Source organism: Arachis ipaensis, chromosome B03, assembly GCF_000816755.2.
Source record: "Arachis ipaensis cultivar K30076 chromosome B03, Araip1.1, whole genome shotgun sequence".
NCBI classification, from domain to species: domain Eukaryota; kingdom Viridiplantae; phylum Streptophyta; class Magnoliopsida; order Fabales; family Fabaceae; genus Arachis; species Arachis ipaensis.
In genome coordinates, this window is record NC_029787.2 from 104,010,312 (window position 1) to 104,030,611 (window position 20,300).

Genomic DNA, 20,300 nt, shown 5'->3' on the forward strand with positions numbered 1-20,300 from the left:
GGTTCAGAATCAAAGGAAGTTGAAGCCCCGCTTCTTCTCCCTGTCATACAACCAACACGGCACAAGTAAGGAAATAGATGCAGAAAGTATTTCTGTTAGAATTGCTGTTAGTGTGAGTGATGCAATATATCAAACAGTTAGTAGGTTAGTGGACTGAATTGTAAACAACTAAAAAAAAGTAAGGAAAAGGGGAGAAAATAACTAAAACTGAAAGTAAATTACTCAAACAGAATTTTAAATCAAACAAAAGAAAAATGCTCAATCTAGTTATCCTCCAATTTAATCATTGTTGATACAAAATCAATCCCCGGCAACGGCGCCATAAACTTGATGCACGGAAACTTGTCTCTCAACAATTTTCCTTCGGCAAGTATACCGAATTGTCGTCAAGTAAAAATTCACAATAGAGTGAGGTCGAATCCCACAGGGATTGATTGGTCAAGCAATTTTAATTAGAGGAATGTTCTAGTCGAACTAAGCAGAATTGGATTTGAGATTTGCAGAAAATTAAATGGTGGGAAAGTAAATAGCAGAAAACGTAAATGCTGGAAATAAAAAGCTGAATGTAAATAGCGGAAAGTAAATTGCAGAATCTTAAATGGGAATAGGGAAGATGCTCATAAAAGTAGATTGCAGAATTTAAAGAGAATGGGTAAGATCAGAAATGGGGAATTCATTGGGCTTAGGAGATGTTGCATTCTCTGGATCAAGTTCATTTTCATCTCTTCCTCAATCAATGCATTCATTGATCTCCTTGGCAATCTTAAGTGATCGAATTCCAATTTCTTGGTAATTCAATCTCTCAAATCTTGATCAATAGCCAATTCCTTGGTCAATTACTCATGAGAAGAGATGAAGTATGGTCACTGATTATACCACATGTATTTCCAAATCAAAGTGTTGGTAGGATTATATGTCACTATATCCATCCAAACCCCAATTTGGTCCAACATGAGAAAGTATTTCTAGCATGATCTCTTCATTCCTCTTCCAAAGTTCCAAAGAGATCCAAGTATGAATAGCTTCTTTTCCAAGATAACTACCCAATTAAATGAAGCTTGAAAGCTTTCTAGTAAAATCAAGAAAAAAGATAGAAGAAGAATAATAAAAACTAATATTGATCCATCAAATTACAACAGAGCTCCCTAACCCAATGAAATGGGTTTAGTTGTTCATAGCTCTGGAAATAGAAAACAAAGATGGAAAATACATTATGAAAAGTAAACTAGAAGTGCAGAGAAAGTAAAATTATACAGAGAGTAGTTCTCAAATTTCCAAACCCCCTTTCTGATTCAAAACTACCCCTATATATACTACTCTTCTGATCTTCTAGTTGGTTCTTCAAATCTTGGATATGGGCCTTTGGATCTTGAGTTTGAAGCAGTTATCTTCTTCAGTGGGCTTAGCTTTACTTGCAGAGAGAAATTGTGAAGTAGGCAGGGACTTTTAGCTTAGGACGCATCATTCTTTCATCCACGTTTGCTTCCACGTTAACTAAGTTAACGTGGGAGTTAACGTTGCTCATAGTGGCTCATTCCAAAGCTTCCTTGCTTTCTTTGTCCTGAAATCAAGCAATAGAGTGCATCAAAGTTCTAATCCAAATCATGAGACATGCATCATCCAATTTGTCATTCAATTCTTGCATAATTCTCATGAAATCATGTAAAGTGCACAATGTTTGCTTGAATCAAGATGTGAGTGAAATTCTACCCAAAACTTACTTATTTCCTAAGAAAGTGCATGAAACTACCCTAAAACCATAAAGAAAAGGTCAGTGAAACTGGCCAAAATGCCCTGGCATCAGGTAGCGAAAGTGCGAGAAGAAGACCATAACAAGTTGTGCTACCATATTGTTGAAGAGACGGATGACCAAAAGGGTGAACATGAGAAAGTTGTTGAGAATGAACTCTGTGAGTTTGATGAAAAGGAACCTTAGCTTGAGGCAAAGAGCGAACTGAAACCTCTTCCATCTCATTTGAAGTATGCTTTCTTAGAGGTCAACCAAAAGTTTTCGGTCATTATTGCTAGTGAGCTTTCTAGTGAAGAAGAAGAAAAGCTCATAGATGTTCTAAGAAATTACAAGAAGGCAATTGGTTGGAGCCTAGCCGATATTGTGGGATTGACCCTCGCAAGTGCATGCATCGTATATTTCTCCAAGAGGAAGCTAGGCCGGTTAGGCAACCGCAAAGGAGGCTCAACCCAACCATCCTTGATGTGGTAAAGAAGGAGGTCACTAGGCTACTTGATGCGGGTATTATATACCCAATTTCTGACAGTGAGTGGGTGAGCCCGGTCTAGGTTGTTCCCAAGAAATCGAGCTTCACTGCGGTTAAGAAGGATGACGGTGAAGTGGTCACCAAAAGAGTACAAAATGCATGGCGAGTATGCATCGATTATAGAAGATTGAATGCCGCCACAAGGAAGGACCACTACCCTTTGCCCTTTATCGATAAGATGTTGGACCGTTTGGCGGGTAAATCCCATTATTGCTTTCTTGATGGATACACTGGTTACTTCTAGATTCACATTGCTCCTGAAGATCAGTAAAAGACCACATTCACTTGCCCTTTTGGCACCTTTGCCTACAAAAGGATGCCATTTGGACTATGTAATGCACCTGCTACTTTTCAGCGGTGTATGACCAGTGTCTTTTCCGACCTAATGGAGGGTTTTTTGGAAGTATTTATGGATGACTTCAGTGTTTATGGAACTTTATTTGATTGTTGCTTAGAAAACTTGGCCAAGGTCTTAGCTAGATGTGCTGACATTAACCTTGTCTTAAATTTTGAAAAATGTCACTTTATGGTAAGACAAGGCATAGCGTTAGGACATGTAGTTTCTCATGAAGGCATTTCTGTAGACCCGACCAAGGTTGATGTTATCAGCACTTTACCTCACCCCTCGTCTGTGAGGGAGGTCCGCTCATTTTTGGGACATGCAGGATTTTACAGGCGCCTTATTAAAGATTTCAGCAAAATTGCTTTGCCATTGTCGTGCCTACTCCAAAAAGATGTGGACTTTGAGTTTGACAGTGCATGTGTGAAAGCATTTGAAGAGTTAAGGAGAGTTCTCACCATGGCACCAATTGTGCGAGGCCCCAACTGGACATTGTCATTCGAGAAAATGTGCGATGCGTCAAACCATGCTGTAGGTGCAGCGCTTGCACAGCGCGATGGTAAACTCCCTTATGTTATTGCTTACTCTTCTAAAACACTGGATGCAGCACAATCCAACTATACCACTACAGAGTTACTTGGTCACGGAGGACCGTGCTAGATTCTAAGTGTGGGGAGTTCGTTCGACCGATCTCCATGGGTAACAATCTCTTCCTTTCAGCACCCATGGATTTATCTTTTTCTTAGTAGTTAGTACATTGCATGTGTAGTTAATCTTGCTTGTAAATACTCCTTGCATGATAGTTAGTTCCTATAGAGTTACTTGGTCAAAATAATGACTTCTTCCCCAAGAAACTGTGACTTCGGGGTACCCTACCAATTTTGAAAAAAAAATTTTTTTTTGCGTCAAACTTGCTTCAAGAATGTATTTTGGAACATAGTGATTGAGCTAAGAACACAAGCATGCAAGTTTTGAGCCTATTGTGTGGTTATATCTTCTAACCACTATTCCTCATTCTTGTCTGCATTATTCTCTCTCTGTGACTGTAATCCTTGTTTTGTCTGATTCTATATGTCCATTACCTAGTGTATGAATACATTTACATGATTGAGACCATCATTTCAATAGTCACTTTTCCTAAACGGCCTTAACCCTTTTATCTGCCATTGCTAACTAATTTTGAGCCCATGATAAACCCTTTTTGTTCTAAGTAGAGCACATCAACAACCCTAAGTGAAAACAATGGATGTCCCTAGATTTGGATCCTTGATTAGTTTAGGTAAGCGGAGGTGTGTATCATTTAAAAGAGAGGGTGTACTTGGGAACTTGGGTAGATGTAAAGAGGTGTATTATAATTGTAATTGAAAATTCTGGGATTTGGGAACATACTCATGTATTGAATGATTGAACCATATACATTGGAACTTTTGTACATGAAACCCCAAGAAAAAGGGGACCAAAGAAAAAAAAATAAAAAAAATAAAAAAAATAAAAAATAAAAAAATAAAAAAGAGAAAGCAATGAAAGGGAACAAAAATGCCCCAAGACAAAGTAATAATAACAATGCATATGGGATGTGAATTGAAAAGAATGCATGAGTATGCAAAAGAAAAAAAAGTGAAACCTATGGGTAGCTAGGTATCTTATTATAGTTGTATAGGTTGTTCTATGTGTCTAGTGGGATCTTAGGTTAATCAAGGATTCAAAATTTTAAGCTCACTTGACCATATACATCCCTACCTTCACCCTAGCCCCATTACAACCCATGAATAAGACCTCATGATATTTGTAAGCATGCATAAAGTAATTGTTGATTGTTAGATGAAAGACAAATCTTGGAAAGCATGATTAGGAGAGAAATTGAGTGACGAACCCTATACACTCGAGCGAATAGAGCGGATACACTTCCGGTGAGGGTTCGATGCTCAACTCCTTGTTCCCGGCTTTCACAAGTGTTCATCTAGTAAGTTATATGCACTTCATAGTGATGTTTGAATTGGTAGGATTTATGAACTACATATCACTTCCACCCTGTATGCTCATATGTGTTCTTGGAGGATAGATTTACCCTTGACCAAGTAGATAGATGCTTTTACATTAGTTGCATGCATTCACTTAGGTAGTTTGCACTTCATAAACCCTTTCTTGCCATGATCTTTGGTCTTTTTATTTTAAGCATGAGGACATGCTTGGTTTAAGTGTCGGGAGATTTGATAAACCCCAATTTTGTGGTTTATATTGTGTAGAATTTGGGGGGTTTTTGTCAATATTTTTCACACTTATCCACAAGAATTGTATGATTTTGTGTTCCCTTCCTAATATTGCTCCATGATGAAAAACATGCTTCTTTTGTCTTAAAATTGCTATATTTTGATCCTCTTTTATTACCATTCAATGCCGTGACATGTTTGTTGAGTGATTTCAGAATTTATAGGGCAAGAATGGCTTAGAAGAGAGAAAGAAAGCATGCATAAGAGGAAGGAACATGAAGATTTGGATTTTGGGAACTTCAGAATGGGTGCGCACGCGCACCTCGCACGCACGCGTGGATGAAGACAGCTGGAAGCGGCGCGCAAGGATGGACGCATCCGCGCAGATTAGAGAAATTCCACCGATGCGCATGCGCACATGGCGCGCACGCGTGGATCACAAAAGCAATCGGCGTGCACGCACGCATGGCGCGTACGCGTGGCAAGCTGCACGTGACCTCATTAAAAGAAATCGTGCCTGGCGATTTCTGAGGCTCATCAGGCCCAAATTCAAGCTGGTTCTGCATGGAAAAGACCCAAGGATACTAGGAAAAAGGGGGGGGGGATCAATCATTTTTACACTTAGACATAATTTTTAGCTAGTTTTTTTGGTTTTTGTTCTTCTAGAGAGAGAAACCCTTGTTCCTCTCTAGATCTAGCTTTAATTTGATCTTTCCTTGTTGAATTCTGAATTGGATCTTGTTAATTACTTGTTTTAATTGTTTAATTTGAATTCTCTAGTATAATTTTGTTTAGATCTTCTGTTAGTTTTATGTTTCCTTGTTGTTTGTCATTTTATACCCATTTCATGAATTTTTTGGATCTTGATTTGTTATTGTTGCATTGATGATTTCCATGATTAATTGTGTTGTTTGAGTGATTGTATGTTGATAATTGTTAGTGGATACTTGTTAGTTCCAATTTAATTGCAATTTGAATAGGAAATGTTTCCTTTGATTATGGAGTAGTTCTCTTTACTCTTGGCCTAGGCTAAGGGAATTGGATAAACTTGAGTCATTGGGTATAATGGATTTGATGATTCGGGAACCCTTAGTGGTCAATTTGATAGCCATTGACACTAGCCTACTATTAAGTTAATTAGTAGTTAGGTTGGACCTTATGGGTTGATGTTGACCAAACCATTTAACATACTTCAAGTATAGAAGTAGACTTAATGGGTTTGGTTCCTTATAATTGTCAAGATATGGTTATTAGACAAGGATAGTGATCCCAATTCTCATGTCTAGCCAAGAGTTGCTTTTATCATTCTTAATTGAAAATCCAAAAATCTTGATTGCTTTGTCGTAGTTATAGTTACTTGTTTAGTTTAGAATAGAATTACATTGGATGTTATTTTGTTAGTTTGGAATTATTTACATCTTGCTTTAGTCAATTGAATTAGTTTCTTGCATTCCAAGATTACTTGCTTGTTAAGATTCCTAGTTTAATTTCTTGCTCATGACTTGCAACCCCAGATTTCTAACCAATGTTGAAGCACATGTTTGCCCATTCCTTGTGAGACGACCCAAGGTTTGAATACTTCGGTTACATTTATTGGGGTTGAACTTGTGACAACCAATTCCTTCTAAATTTGATTCGCGGACTATTTGTCGGTTGAGGACTATACTTGCAATGCAAAATATCTTGTGAAATTCCTTATCGACGGTATCCGTGCTCAATCAATATACCACCACTCAATCTTTATTTTATCTTTTACCAAATGGAATTAATTCACTTCTGTTCAAACATTTCTTTTATTTAATTAAAACAAGGGAACAAGCATACATTCAAGCAAGTGAAATTCACCCAGACACTTAGACTAAAACACTTATTTGAAATTTAAAGAAAGCAGATGCAAGTATGCTATTCAGCAGGGGTACTGGTGCACGAAATTGTGATTACACTTTTCACAACTCCGCACAATTAACCAGTAAGTGCACTGAGTCGTCCAAGTAATACTTTACGTGAGTAAGGGTCGATCCCACGGAGATTGTCGGCTTGAAGCAAGCTATGATTATTTTGTAAATCTTAGTCAGGAGATTAATGATAAGAGTGATTGTATTTATGAAAAATAAATAACATGAAATAAATAGTACTTGTGATTCAATAATGAGAAACATGCTAAGGTTCCGGAGATGCTCTGTCGTCTAAATCTCTGCTTTCCTACTGTCTTCTTCTCCAAACACGCATGGCTTCCTTCAATGGCAAGCTTTATGATCCTCTCGGATGAAAAATACCAAGTACGATCTCTGCACGGCTAATCAACTGTTGGATTTCTCGTCTTGGATGAAAAATACCATGTACAGCTACCGCACGGCTAATCATCTGTCGGTTCCCACTAGCGTCGGAATAGGACCCTTGTCCTTTTGCACATTGTCACTGTGCCCAACATTCGCAGGTTTGAAGCTCGTCACAGTCATCCCTTCCCATATCCTCATCGGAATACCACAGATAAGGTTTAGACTTTCTGGATCCCAGGAATGCTGCCAATTGGTTCTAGCCTATACCACGAAGGTTCTAACCTCCGGACTCGGTCCGTGGATTAGAAACCCAAGAGATACGCACTCAAGCTGTCGCCCAATGACTACGTTGAGCTCAGATAGAACGGAAGTGGTTGTCAGGCACACGTTCATAGAATTGACAATAATGATGAGTGTCACGGATCATATCATTCTCTAGATTGAAGTACGAGTGAGTATCTTAGAATAGAAGCAAGCGTAATTGAATAGAAAATAGTAGTAATTGTATTAATCCATTGAAACACAGCAGAGCTCCTTACCCCCACCTATGGGGTTTAGAGGCTCATGCTGTAGAAGATACAATATCAAATGTAAAATGTCATAAGTTGAAAAATGAATCTCTAAAAGTAGTTTTTATACTAAACTAGTAACTTAGGTTTACAGAAAATGAGTAACTAAGTACAGATGGTGCAGAAATCCACTTCTGGGACCCACTTGGTGCGTGTCTGGGCTGAGCTTTCAAGCTTTCACGTGCATATGCCTAAGGTTGGAGTTAAACACCACCCTGGGTGCCAAAATGGGCGTTTAACACCAAGAATTATGCTAGTTCTGGCGTTTTATGCCAGAAAGTTTTAGGCTGGCTTTGAACATCAGTTTGGGCCATCAAATCTCGAGCAAAGTATGAACTATTATCTATTGCTGGAAAGCCCAAGATGTCTACTTTCCAACGCAAATAAGATCGCGCCAATTGGGCTTCTGTAGCTCCAGAAAATCCACTTCATGTGCAGGAGGGTCAGAATCCAACAACATCTGCAGTTCTTTTTCAGCCTCTGAATCAGATTTTTGCTCAGGTCCCTCAATTTCAGCCAGAAAATACCTGAAATTATAGAAAAACACACAAACTCATAGTAAAGTCCAGAAATGTGATTTCTGAATAAAAACTAATAAAAATATAATAAAAAGTAATTAAATCATACTAAAAACTATGTAAAAACAATGCCAAAAAGGGTATAAATTATCCGCTCATCACAACACCAAACTTAAATTGTTGCTTGTCCCCAAGCAACTAAAAACAAAATAGGATAAAAAGATGAGAATATACAATAAATTCCAAAATTATCAATGAAGATTAGTCTTAATTAGATGAGCGGGGCTAGTAGCTTTTTGCTTCTGAACAGTTTTGGCATCTCACTTTATCCTTTGAAGTTCAGAATGATTGGCTTCCATAGGAGCTCAGAATTTAGATAGTGTTATTGATTCTCCTAGTTCAGTGTGTTGATTCTTGAACACAGCTACTTTATGAGCCTTGGCCATGACCCTAAGCATTTTGTTTTCCAGTATTACCACGGGATACATAAATGCCACAGACACATAACTGGGTGAACCTTTTCAGATTGTGACTCAGTTTTGCTAGAGTCCCCAATTAGAGGTGTAACACCCTAACTATCAAAATGTCACGCTTTCGGCTGTGCCACTCTGATAGCTCGAGTATTACCATAACTTTTATAATATTTATGACTAAAATATGAGCCTGTTTAAAACTTAAAACTGCATAACCTTTCAATAACTCTTTTTCGTGAAAATATAAACATACATGTACATACAAATCAGATACATATATATATATATATATATATATATATATACATAACACTAGTTTACAAATATACATATCATAATTTCCTATCCCTCTTACAAACTTAATAAAGATAAAGGCGAGGGAAAGCAATAGCTACGGTAATACAAAAAGACCGAACAGAAAATAACATAACCCTCCTTAAGCTTTGTCTTCCATATCCTGAAAAGGAATAACTTGTAGGGGAGTGAGAACGTCGTCCTCGCTTGTCCTCACTATAGGATTACAGAATTTGCTATAACAAGATACGTAAAGATAAAATCATTCTTAGAGTTCAGTGATCATTGCTCGTCTTATGAGTCTTTCCCAAAAATCATAGGATCACATTCGAAATCCAGAAAATTCCTCTTTCAAGACTTGCTAAATTTCTCAAATATTCTAAAACAAAACATTTTTCCTTTCTTAAAGAAAATGTCTGAAAAGTCTTTCCTAGACCGTAACCATGAAAGCAGTTACCTACGCGGTATAAATGATCATCCCGTTCCAAGCATAGGTTCATTAAGTCTATGCTGAACCAGTTAGATACTTTATACAGAACTAGGACTCAATATACCAATCACGGCCTCAAGCCCATCCAATCCAACACAGCCCCCGGCCCAAACAGCTCAATCAGCAGCCAACTCATCACAAACCAATCAATTCAAACACAATCACAATTAATGTGGTTCAAGCACAATCAAGAACAATTACAACAAGTATAACAGTTAACAGTTAAAATAAGTATTCACATAGGCAAACCAAATACAATATGCACACCCAAACAATATCACATAGATGCAAATGATGAATGCCTGTCCTACTGGCTGTGATATCATATTGTCGGTTCAATTGCCAACCCGACACATTTCCATGGGAATGTTGCCTTTCGATCACGTATAAATGGGAACCCTCTGGGATAACGTGCCCGCCACACGGTCCAGGATGTCAGTGCATGCACACTCCTGTGATCCGAAAGAATGTGAGCGGGATACTTTGCCTCCGACCTCACATCTACACGTAAGCGGGATTAACCACCGTCCTTACGCGGGCGCCGCAACCTCGACAAGCGGGATTAACCACCGTCCTTGCCAGGCGCAAATGACTTATCAACAATCTCATCAATTATCAAATCTCTCAGCATAAGCGGGACGAACCCGGCCCTTACGCCTACCAAGTAATAACTCATCAATCTTGATGATATCCACAATCAATCAGGCTCAACAACTTATTTCAAACTCATTCTTGGCCCATTTAGTTTTAATTAACAAACATATTCAATTCACATCTTGCCAAGAATCACTTTTCAAAACGGAGCCACTTTCCACATCTTTCCAGAACTTCCAAACAATCTCAAAACCAGGCCAAATTTAAAATCTCTTTTCAAAGACTCAAAATCCTTCATTTCTAAATCAAGGTTTGGTCATAAAATTTCCTCAGCGGAGTCGCAAGACTTCAGGGGGGAATAAACCAACTCATTCCCTTAAGTTCATCAAAAACCTCTAAAACTTTAGCTTCTTAATTTGAGTAAATAAAGTGGAAGTTAAACCCAAAATCAAGTCATTTGGATCCAAAAACAAATTTCAGTTTCATTTCAAAATATGAAGTGTTTCCAAAGGGTTCGAAAATTGTTTTCCTTTTTCTAAATCAAGAATTCAAAGAGTACTTCATACTTTTTCTCAAAACGTTGTAAAGTGAAATCAGTCAATCGAAATCCAGTTTCTTTTAAATCCACTAAAACTCCTCCAATTTGTTTACTTAAATCAAATTCCAAAATAGGAGAACTTTCATATTTAAACTGACATTAAAACATAATTCCTTTCTTAAATAAATTGCATCGAAAATATATAATTTTCTTAATAAAGTAAATTCAAACATAATTTATTTACCAAACATTTAATTCAAACATAGTTCATTATTTTCAAAATGACGTTTCATTCCAAATATCAGATTTTATAGAAATTTCAGTAGCATCTCCTCTAAAACTTGGACTTTGCCACCCTTTTTGGGTCCCAACCAAACCAATCAACTTTTTTTCCCAAGGGATTCAAGACCAAATCAGTTTCCAGTAAGAAAACTCAGACTTTAATTACTGAAATCCTTTCAATTCAAAACAACTAAAAACCTCCATTTTGGACAAAATCAAACATTATTTCAATCAAACAAGCAATCATATTCATCCAATACAAATCAGACAATTCATAAGACTCACTTAATCACCAGAAATGCAATTCGCACATCATATCTATTTATAACAATTTCTAATTTAAAATAAATTAGTTTGTATGAAAAGCCCCTACCTCGGTTCATCAAACCATAACCCAAAACGCACTAACGAAACCTTTAAGCTCAACCCGAAATCAACAGCAAACACAAACTCAGCCCCTGATCACTTTCACAGCACTCACAGCCACTTAGAAATGGTATTCAACATACAGAACTCGAACCTACGTTACCAAACCTCAGAGTTTATAACCAAACATACTAGAATACTAACACAAGACATTCCAAAACATAAATACTTACTGAACTGGCAAAACGAAGCAGTCGCGAACTCCGAGCACATGACGCAAGCAATCGATACACAACCCTACGACTGATAGCGCCACAACACCTCAGCCTAAATTATCAGAACAATAATCTAAAGGGCTTTCAAATGGAAAATGCTTATCGAACGAAGAAGGAATGGCTGAACCGAAACAGCGGCAGTCTCCGAACCAATTCGGCGGCAGCACCCGGAAACCACCTCGAGTGGCAGCGACGACCAGACCTCCGGCGATGATAACTGAAACTAATCATACAACAACAATGAAGCTTCCGGAACTCCGGCGACGCAGCTCCCTTCTCCGGCAGCGATAACAGTGGTGTTTTTCGGCAACCACCGATCTCCGGTGACAGCAACAGAAGCTCCAGCTAGGCACTGCGGAGCAGCAGATCGGCAGTACCGTCGGCCAAGGTGCGGTGGTGGAGACGCCCTCAACCGCGGTGAAACATGGTGGCTATGGAAGCTCGACGGCGGCTGGCTCCGTGACGAGGATGACGGCGGCGAGGCGCTGACACGATGGTGGCGAGTGGCGAGCAGCTCGGCGGCGACGGCGAGGCCCACCGGTGCTGGCTCGGGCCTCTCTCTCAGATCCCCCTCTGCTCTCATCCCTTTCCTTATTTCCATTTCTTCTTCCTTTGAGTGTGTGCGTTGTGTTGTTGAAGGGGAAGGGGGGAAGAAGGGGATTCGGCTGCTTCTGGGTGTAGGGGAAGAAGGGAACCGGGTCATGGGTTAGGGTTTTTCAGGGTTAGGGTTGTGTGTGTTGAGTTTTAGGATTATGGTAAAATTAGGTACAAGGGTAATTTTATAATTTCAAATAAAAGTAGGGATAAATTGAGACCCAATTTAAATCCAACACTAATGGTATATAGAAAATACTATTTGCTCATCAATTTTACAAATTATTTTCAATAAAACGTCCAAATCAAATAATTAGAGATAATATACTTATTTTCTTCATTTTCCAAGATAGCAGTATTAATATTTAAAATATTATTTATTTATCCAAATCATATAAAATCTTTATTATTTCACAACTACTAACTTTACAATTTAAATATAGAAAATAATTCAATAGTTGTAGAATTAGATAAAACTCTAATTTTGAATAGCCAAACCTCAATTTTTGAATTTCTAAAACTTTAAATTGTAAATAGTAAAATAATCCATAATTATAGAGTTTGGATAAAATCTAATTTATTTCAAATCCAATTAATCAAAATTGCTTCAAATTATTTTCAATAAACTGATTTCCTGAAAATAAAACTGTAAATAAATATATGATTTGAGATTAGTTCAAAATAGGACTTTTTAAAAGTCTTGGGTCTTACATTCCACCCACCTTATAAAAATTTTCGTCCTCGAAAATTAAAGTAATACATAAGATAATACAAACTTAGCACTCCACTTTTTAAATACTATTTAGGAAAGTAAGAAATCTTAACACATATATATAAAATTTCAAATACCGGATAACCATAAGATTTAAATATAAGGGTAAAGTATAGTGTAAGCTAAAAGATACAAGATAGGCTCAATGCAAAAAGGTTATATGGTTTCAAAACCTTACAAAAGCTTGGAGAAACAATATAGGGTGCAAGTCAAGATAGGCGTTCATAAGGCAGAGCTATAGTTAAGGTGGCAAAAAGGCTACAAGACAAGTTGGTATTAAAACAACGAATATAGCGTGCCCTCATACTTCTCTTACCCAATCGAAACTTCAACTTCCCAACTCCATCAATCGCTTCACAACTCTATAACCGGTCACAAACCTAACATCCGCAGACTCCTCCACGAGAAACAAAACTCCCACAACTTCTCATGATGTTGCATACTTACCGCTTCACCTTTCGGATCCATAAATAGGTCTTAAGGAACTAACGCATCGCATTACTATACCCAAAGATTGCACGTGATAGCAAAACAATTCTCGAGTTTACTCAGAAAAAAAAAGACATCGAAAAAGAAGGACAAACAACGAGGATAAACTCCGCAAGAGTTTTGAAAGAACTGCTGAATCTACTAGTAAAAAAGGATGTACAATCGATGAAGAGTATTGAAAAGAAATTCAGTTTAACAACCTCAAGGATGACTCCTGAATCAGAGATAACTGATAGGAACACAAAAAGGATAAGCAAGACAGTAGTTTGGAACTAAATCAAGCTGAGTTAACAAGTATAAAATCATAGAAGAAGGTCAACTAAAGCTAGTGATGACACTCTCAAGGTTTAAAATTTTTGATCAAGTTCACATAATACATTTGAATATAAAGAATGAAAAACTGAAGGAAGATCACTTCATGTGCTAAAAGAAAAGTATGTAACTCGCATTTCACAAAAAGGGTGACAGAAACACATGTCAAACTGCAATGTGGTTAAAAGAAAACTAAATTGCATTTTGTCTAAGTAGTTTCCAAGTAAAAGATGGAATAGGTGATGTTTGAAAAAAAATGAAAGTCAATTGGGTTAAGGCCAAAACAATTTTTCGAAATCTTGGAAGACATTTAGGTACTTAATTCAAATAAAGGTATACACTGAAATTGTGGCAAGGTCGTAAGAAAATCAAATGTTCGTTCAAGAATCCTCAAAGTTTATATTTAGGCAAGCATGTATAAAATTTATAGCAAATATGGAACAGGTTAAACTCTATTTAGAAAAGGAAACTCCAAGGTAAAAATTTGCTTATCAATCGGTTTCAATACTCTATTTAAAATAGTGCATGCCAACTTCAAAACAACTTTGTCAATTTAAAGAATAACTATGGATGCAATTTTAAGCGAGAAGAATTGATTTAAATTTCTTAAGAGAATCCAAAACTTGTTTCAAAAGTTCACATCAAAACTCTAAGAATACACTTGAAATTGCCATCACATAAGAACATTCAAGAATATTTAAGATGTACTTAAAAAGAAATCAGACCAAACAAGAAAGGATCTTAAATCAAGGGAGTTCAAACAAGATCCACGAAGCATGGGACACCAAACAAGCTTTCCATTGGTCCAAAAGAATGCAACACTCGTTAGGAAAGGCAACTCAATCAACGGTGAAGTTTCAAGAAGGAACCTTTGACTAAAGAAGGACAATTAAGAGGACAAACAACACACTAGATAGAAACAATTTCAAGCTGACTTATATGAGTATGAAATTCACAAGAGAAGGAAAACTGAGACTACTGGTGGTGTTCATAAAAGAAAAAGATTAGTTAAAAACAAAATCAAGTATCGCAACCATAGATACAAAAGCTTAAAGAATTAGCACATACTCGAGAGGAAAGATATGAACCCAATATTTTCAAAAGAACAACAAATGCGTAAATAATGTATCATGTAAATTAAAGTCAATTTGTCAAACGAAAACTAACTGGAATGAAAGCAAAAATCCTTTCTTTTAAGAATTTAGGAAATTACCTAAGTACATAATCAAATAAAGTTACATATAGGAACCGTAGTAAAATTATTTGAAAAGTCAAATTGTACTTAAAACAAGTGTAGTTCCGTAAACTAGTAAAAGAACATGCGAAGTACTAGAAATAAATAGTTTTTAAATTACATAAGAAATTTTCAAAGTTCCATATAAATAGGTGTATATCAAATCAAAAGTGATTTTATAAAAGTTTGAAAATTGTTTATAAATATAGTCAATTAAGAGAAAAAATGAATCACCATTTCTTTAAAAAAAAAAGACTAGGAACAAGGACATAAAAAGGCACACTGCATCAAGACAAGTTCAAAGTCATGTCGAAAAATTACATGAGTCAAGAAAAGAGTTCAAACAGAGAAAGACACATACACCAAGAAATACAAACCGGCATATGCAATTTAGGATCAAAGAAGAATGCATATGAACGGAAAGATAGGATTGAAAACACCAAACTGCTTCCCAAAAGAAATGACAACAAGAACATCAAGATAGGTTGAGAAACAATAAGTCACATGACATCCAACAGAATCCAAAGCACATAACTGAGTAACCTCAAGAAATCGTCTCTAACGTTCCCAAAACCCACGATTTACTTTACTCAAAACTCGTATATCATCTATGATAACCCATCAGTGCTTTCATATACATAATTCACTAGTATTAAGCCGGCCAAACTTAATATCAGGAATTATGCAATACAAGATTAATGGCATTAATCAATAGACCGTCATGTGCATAAAGCTCTAATTCTCGTCATTCGACAAGACCTAATACATGACAAACGCTCAGAGTATGCAATTGAAGCATAGTCAATCCATTCCTCAGGCTCTACAGGAAAGACTGCTCTGATACCACAAATGTAACACCCTAACTATCAAAATATCACGCTTCCGGCTGCGCCACTCTGATAGCTCGAGTATTACCACGACTTTTATAATATTTAAGGCTAAAATATGAGCCTTTTTAAAACTTAAAACTGCATAACCTTTTTATATATATATATATATACATAACACTAGTTTACAAATATACATATCATAATTTCCTATCCCTCTTACGAACTTAATAAAGATAAAGGCGAGGGAAAGCAATAGCTACGGTAATACAAAAAGACCGAACAGAAAATAAACCTCCTGAAGCTTCGTCTTACATATCCTGAAAAGGAATAACCTGTAGGGGAGTGAGAACGTCGTCCTCACTTGTCCTCACTATAGGATTACAAAATTTGCTATAACAAGATACGTAAAGATAAAATCAATCTTAGAGTTCAGTGATCATTGCTCGTCTTATCAGGCTTTCCCAAAAACCATAGGTTCACATTCGAAATCCAGAATAAGTATTCACATAGGCAAACCAAATACAATATGCACACCCAAACAATATCACATAGATGCAAATGATGAATGCCTGTCCTACTGGCTGTGATATCACATTATCGGTTCAATTGCCAACCCGACACATTCCCATGGGAATGTTGCCTTTCGATCACCTATAAATGGGAACCCTCTGGGATAACGTGCCTGCCACACGGTCTAGGATGTCAGTGCCTGCACACTTCTGTGATCCGAAAGGATGTGAGCGGGATACTTTGCCTCCGACCTCACATCTACATGTAAGCGGGATTAACCACCGTCCTTACACGGGCGCAGCAACCTCGACAAGCGGGATTAACCACCGTCCTTGCCAGGCGCAAACGACTTATCAACAATCTCGTCAATTATCAAATCTCTCAGCATAAGCGGGACGAACCCGGCCCTTACGCCTACCATGTAATAACTCATCAATCTTGATGATATCCACAATCAATCAGGCTCAACAACTTATTTCAAACTCATTCTTGGCTCATTTACTTTTAATTAACAAACATATTCAATTTACATCTTGCCAAGAATCACTTTTCAAAACAGAGCCACTTTCCACATTTTTCCAGAACTTCCAAACAATCTCAAAACCAGGCCAAATTCAAAATCTCTTTTCAAAGACTCAAAATCCTTCATTTCTAAATCAAGGTTTAGTCATAAAAATTCCTCAGCGGAGTCGCAAGACTTCAGGGGAGAATAAACCAACTCATTCCCTTAAGTTCATCAAAAACCTCTAAAACTTTAGCTTCTTAATTTGAGTAAATAAAGTGGAAGTTAAACCCAAAATCAAGTCGTTTGGATCCAAAAACAAATTTCAGTTTCATTCCAAAATCTGAAGTGTTTCCAAAGGGTTCGAAAATTGTTTTCCTTTTTCTAAATCAAGAATTCGAAGAGTACTTCATACTTTTTCTAAAAACGTTGTAAAGTGAAATCAGTCAATCGAAATCCAGTTTCTTTTAAATCCACTAAAACTCCTCCAATTTGTTTACTTAAATCAAATTCCAAAATAGGAGAACTTTCATATTTAAATTGACTTTAAAACATAATTCCTTTCTTAAATAAATTGCATCCAAAACATATAATTTTCTTAATAAAGTAAATTCAAACATAATTTATTTACCAAACATTTAATTCAAACATAGTTCATTATTTTCAAAATGACGTTTCATTGCAAATATCAGATTTTATAGAAATTTCAGCAGCATCTCCCCTAAAACTTGGACTTTGCCACCCTTTTCGGGTCCCAACCAAACCAATCAACTTTTTTTTCCAAGGGATTCAAGACCAAATCAGTTTCCAGTAAGAAAACTCAGACTTTATTTACTGAAATCCTTTCAATTCAAAACATCCAAAAACCTCCATTTTGGACAAAATCAAACATTATTTCAATCAAACAAGCAATCATATTCATCCAATACAAATCAGACAATTCATAAGACTCACTTAATCACCAGAAATACAATTCGCACATCATAACTATTTATAACAATTTCCAATTTAAAATAAATTAGTTTGTATGAAAAGCCCCTACCTCGGTTCGTCGAACCATAACCCAAAACGCACTAACGAAACCTTTAAGCTCAACCCGAAATCAACAGCAAACACAAGCTCAGCCCCTGATCACTTTCGCAGCATTCACAGCAACTTAGAAATGGTATTCGACATACAGAACTCGAACCTACGTTACCAAACCTCAGAGTTTATAACCAAACATACTAGAATACTAACGCAAGACATTTCAAAACATAAATACTTACTGAACTGGCGAAACGAAGCAGTCGCGAACTCCGAGCACATGACGCAAGCAATCGATACACAACCCTACGACTGATAACGCCACAACACCTCAGCCTAAATTATCAGAACAATAATCTAAAGGGCTTTCAAATGGAAAATGCTTACCGAATGAAGAAGGAACGGCTGAACCAAAACAGCAGCAGTCTCCAAACCGGTTCGGCGGCAACACCCGGTAACCACCTCGAGTGGCGGCGGCGACCAGACCTCCGGCGATGATAACTGAAACTAATCATACAACAAAAATGAAGCTTCCGGAAACCCAAAGGAAATGAAGATCAACTTGAACCCTTACTGGCAGGATTTTCCGGCGACGGCGGTGAGGTTTTCTGGCGGCCAGAACTCCGGCGACGCAGCTCCCTTCTCCGGCAGCGATAAAAGTGGTGTTTTCCGGCAACCACCGATCTCCGGCGACAGCAATAGAAGCTCCAGCTAGGCACCGCGGAGCAGCAGATCGGCAGTACCGTCGGCCAAGGTGCGGTGGTGGAGACGCCCTCAACCGCGGTGAAACATGGTGGCTATGGAAGCTCGACGGCGGCTGGCTCCGTGACGAGGATGACGGCGGCGAGGCGCTGACACGATGGTGGCGAGTGGCGAGCAGCTCGGCGGCGACGGCGAGGCCCACCGACGCTTGCTTGGGCCTCTCTCTCAGATCCCCCTCTACTCTCATCCCTTTCCTTATTTCCATTTCTTCTTCCTTTGAGTATGTGCGTTGTGTTGTTGAAGGGGACGGGGGGAAGAAGGGGATTCGGCTGCTTCTGGGTGTGGGGGAAGAAGGGAACCGGGTCATGGGTTAGGGTTTTTCAGGGTTAGGGTTGTGTGTGTTGAGTTTTAGGATTATGGTAAAATTAGGTACAAGGGTAATTTTGTAATTTCAAATAAAAGTAGGGATATTAAAGAAATTGAGACCCAATTTAAATCCAACACTAATGGTATATAGAAAATACTATTTGCTCATTAATTTTACAAATTATTTTCAATAAAACGTCCAAATCAAATAATTAGAGATAATATACTTATTTTCTTCATTTTCCAAGATAGCAGTATTAATATTTAAAATATTATTTATTTATCCAAATCATATAAAATCTTTATTATTTCACAACTACTAACTTTACAATTTAAATATAGAAAATAATTCAATAGTTGTAGAATTAGATAAAACTCTAATTTTGAATAGCCAAACCTCAATTTTTGAATTTCTAAAACTTTAAATTGTAAATAGTAAAATAATCCATAATTATAGAGTTTGGATAAAATCTAATTTATTTCAAATCCAATTAATCAAAATTGCTTCAATCTATTTTCAATAAACTGATTTCCTGAAAATAAAACTGTAAATAAATATGATTTGAGATTAGTTTAAAATAGGACTTTTTAAAAGTCTTGGGTCTTACATTCCACCCACCTTATAAAAATTTTCGTCCTCGAAAATTAAAGTAATACATAAGATAATACAAACTTAGCACTCCACTTTTTAAATACTATTTAGGAAAGTAAGAAATCTTAACACATATATATAAAATTTCAAATACCGGATAACCATAAGATTTAAATATAAGGGTAAAGTATAGTGTAAGCTAAAAGATACAACAACCTTGATTTTGAGGGGTAGGTGCTCCTTCAATCTGTGGGACATCCAACTCTTCAAGGGACAGCTTCTGACGCTTTAGCTCCTGTATCTTATACCCTTGTTTCTCTTGTTCTATGAGCATTTTACAGAGTATGCTATTTTGACTCTGCTGTTCTTCTTTGAGTTGATTCACAACTTCTTGCAGCTTGGTGACAGATGCTTCTAAGCAGGCCCAATAGTCAAATTGAGGAATTTCTAGGAGGAGCTCATGCGCCCCCCTCTTGATGAGGTTATCTTGAATTTGAGGTCCATCCATCACTTTTTTGGTGATTAAGCGTTCAACTGTGATATATTCTCCACACCCATATGTACCCCCGCATCTTTGCATAACAGACTAATCAAGCTTGGGTAGGCCAATTTGGCCTTAGTGGATTCCTTGTTTGCAAACATGTAAATTTCAATAGAGATCAGCTGATGAATCTCTACCTCCTTCCCCAGCATAATACAGTGAATCATCACTGCCTTCTTGACAGTGACTTCAGATCGGTTGCTGGTTGGGAGTATAGAATGCCCTATGAAATTCAGCCACCCTCTAGCAACTGGTTTGAGATCTCCTCTCTTTAACTGGTTTGGGACACCTTTTGAATTGGTAATCTACTTGGTTCAAGGGATGCA

At 37.2% G+C, this 20,300-nt stretch overlaps 1 long non-coding RNA gene across 1 annotated transcript; it reads right to left on the bottom strand.

Moving 5' to 3' along the window:
• Positions 8,859-16,067, bottom strand: LOC110269773. Its single transcript, XR_002358530.1, has 2 exons — positions 16,028-16,067; positions 8,859-9,097 (listed from the first exon to the last, which is right to left on the bottom strand). It is a non-coding gene; the product is annotated as an uncharacterized LOC110269773 (long non-coding RNA).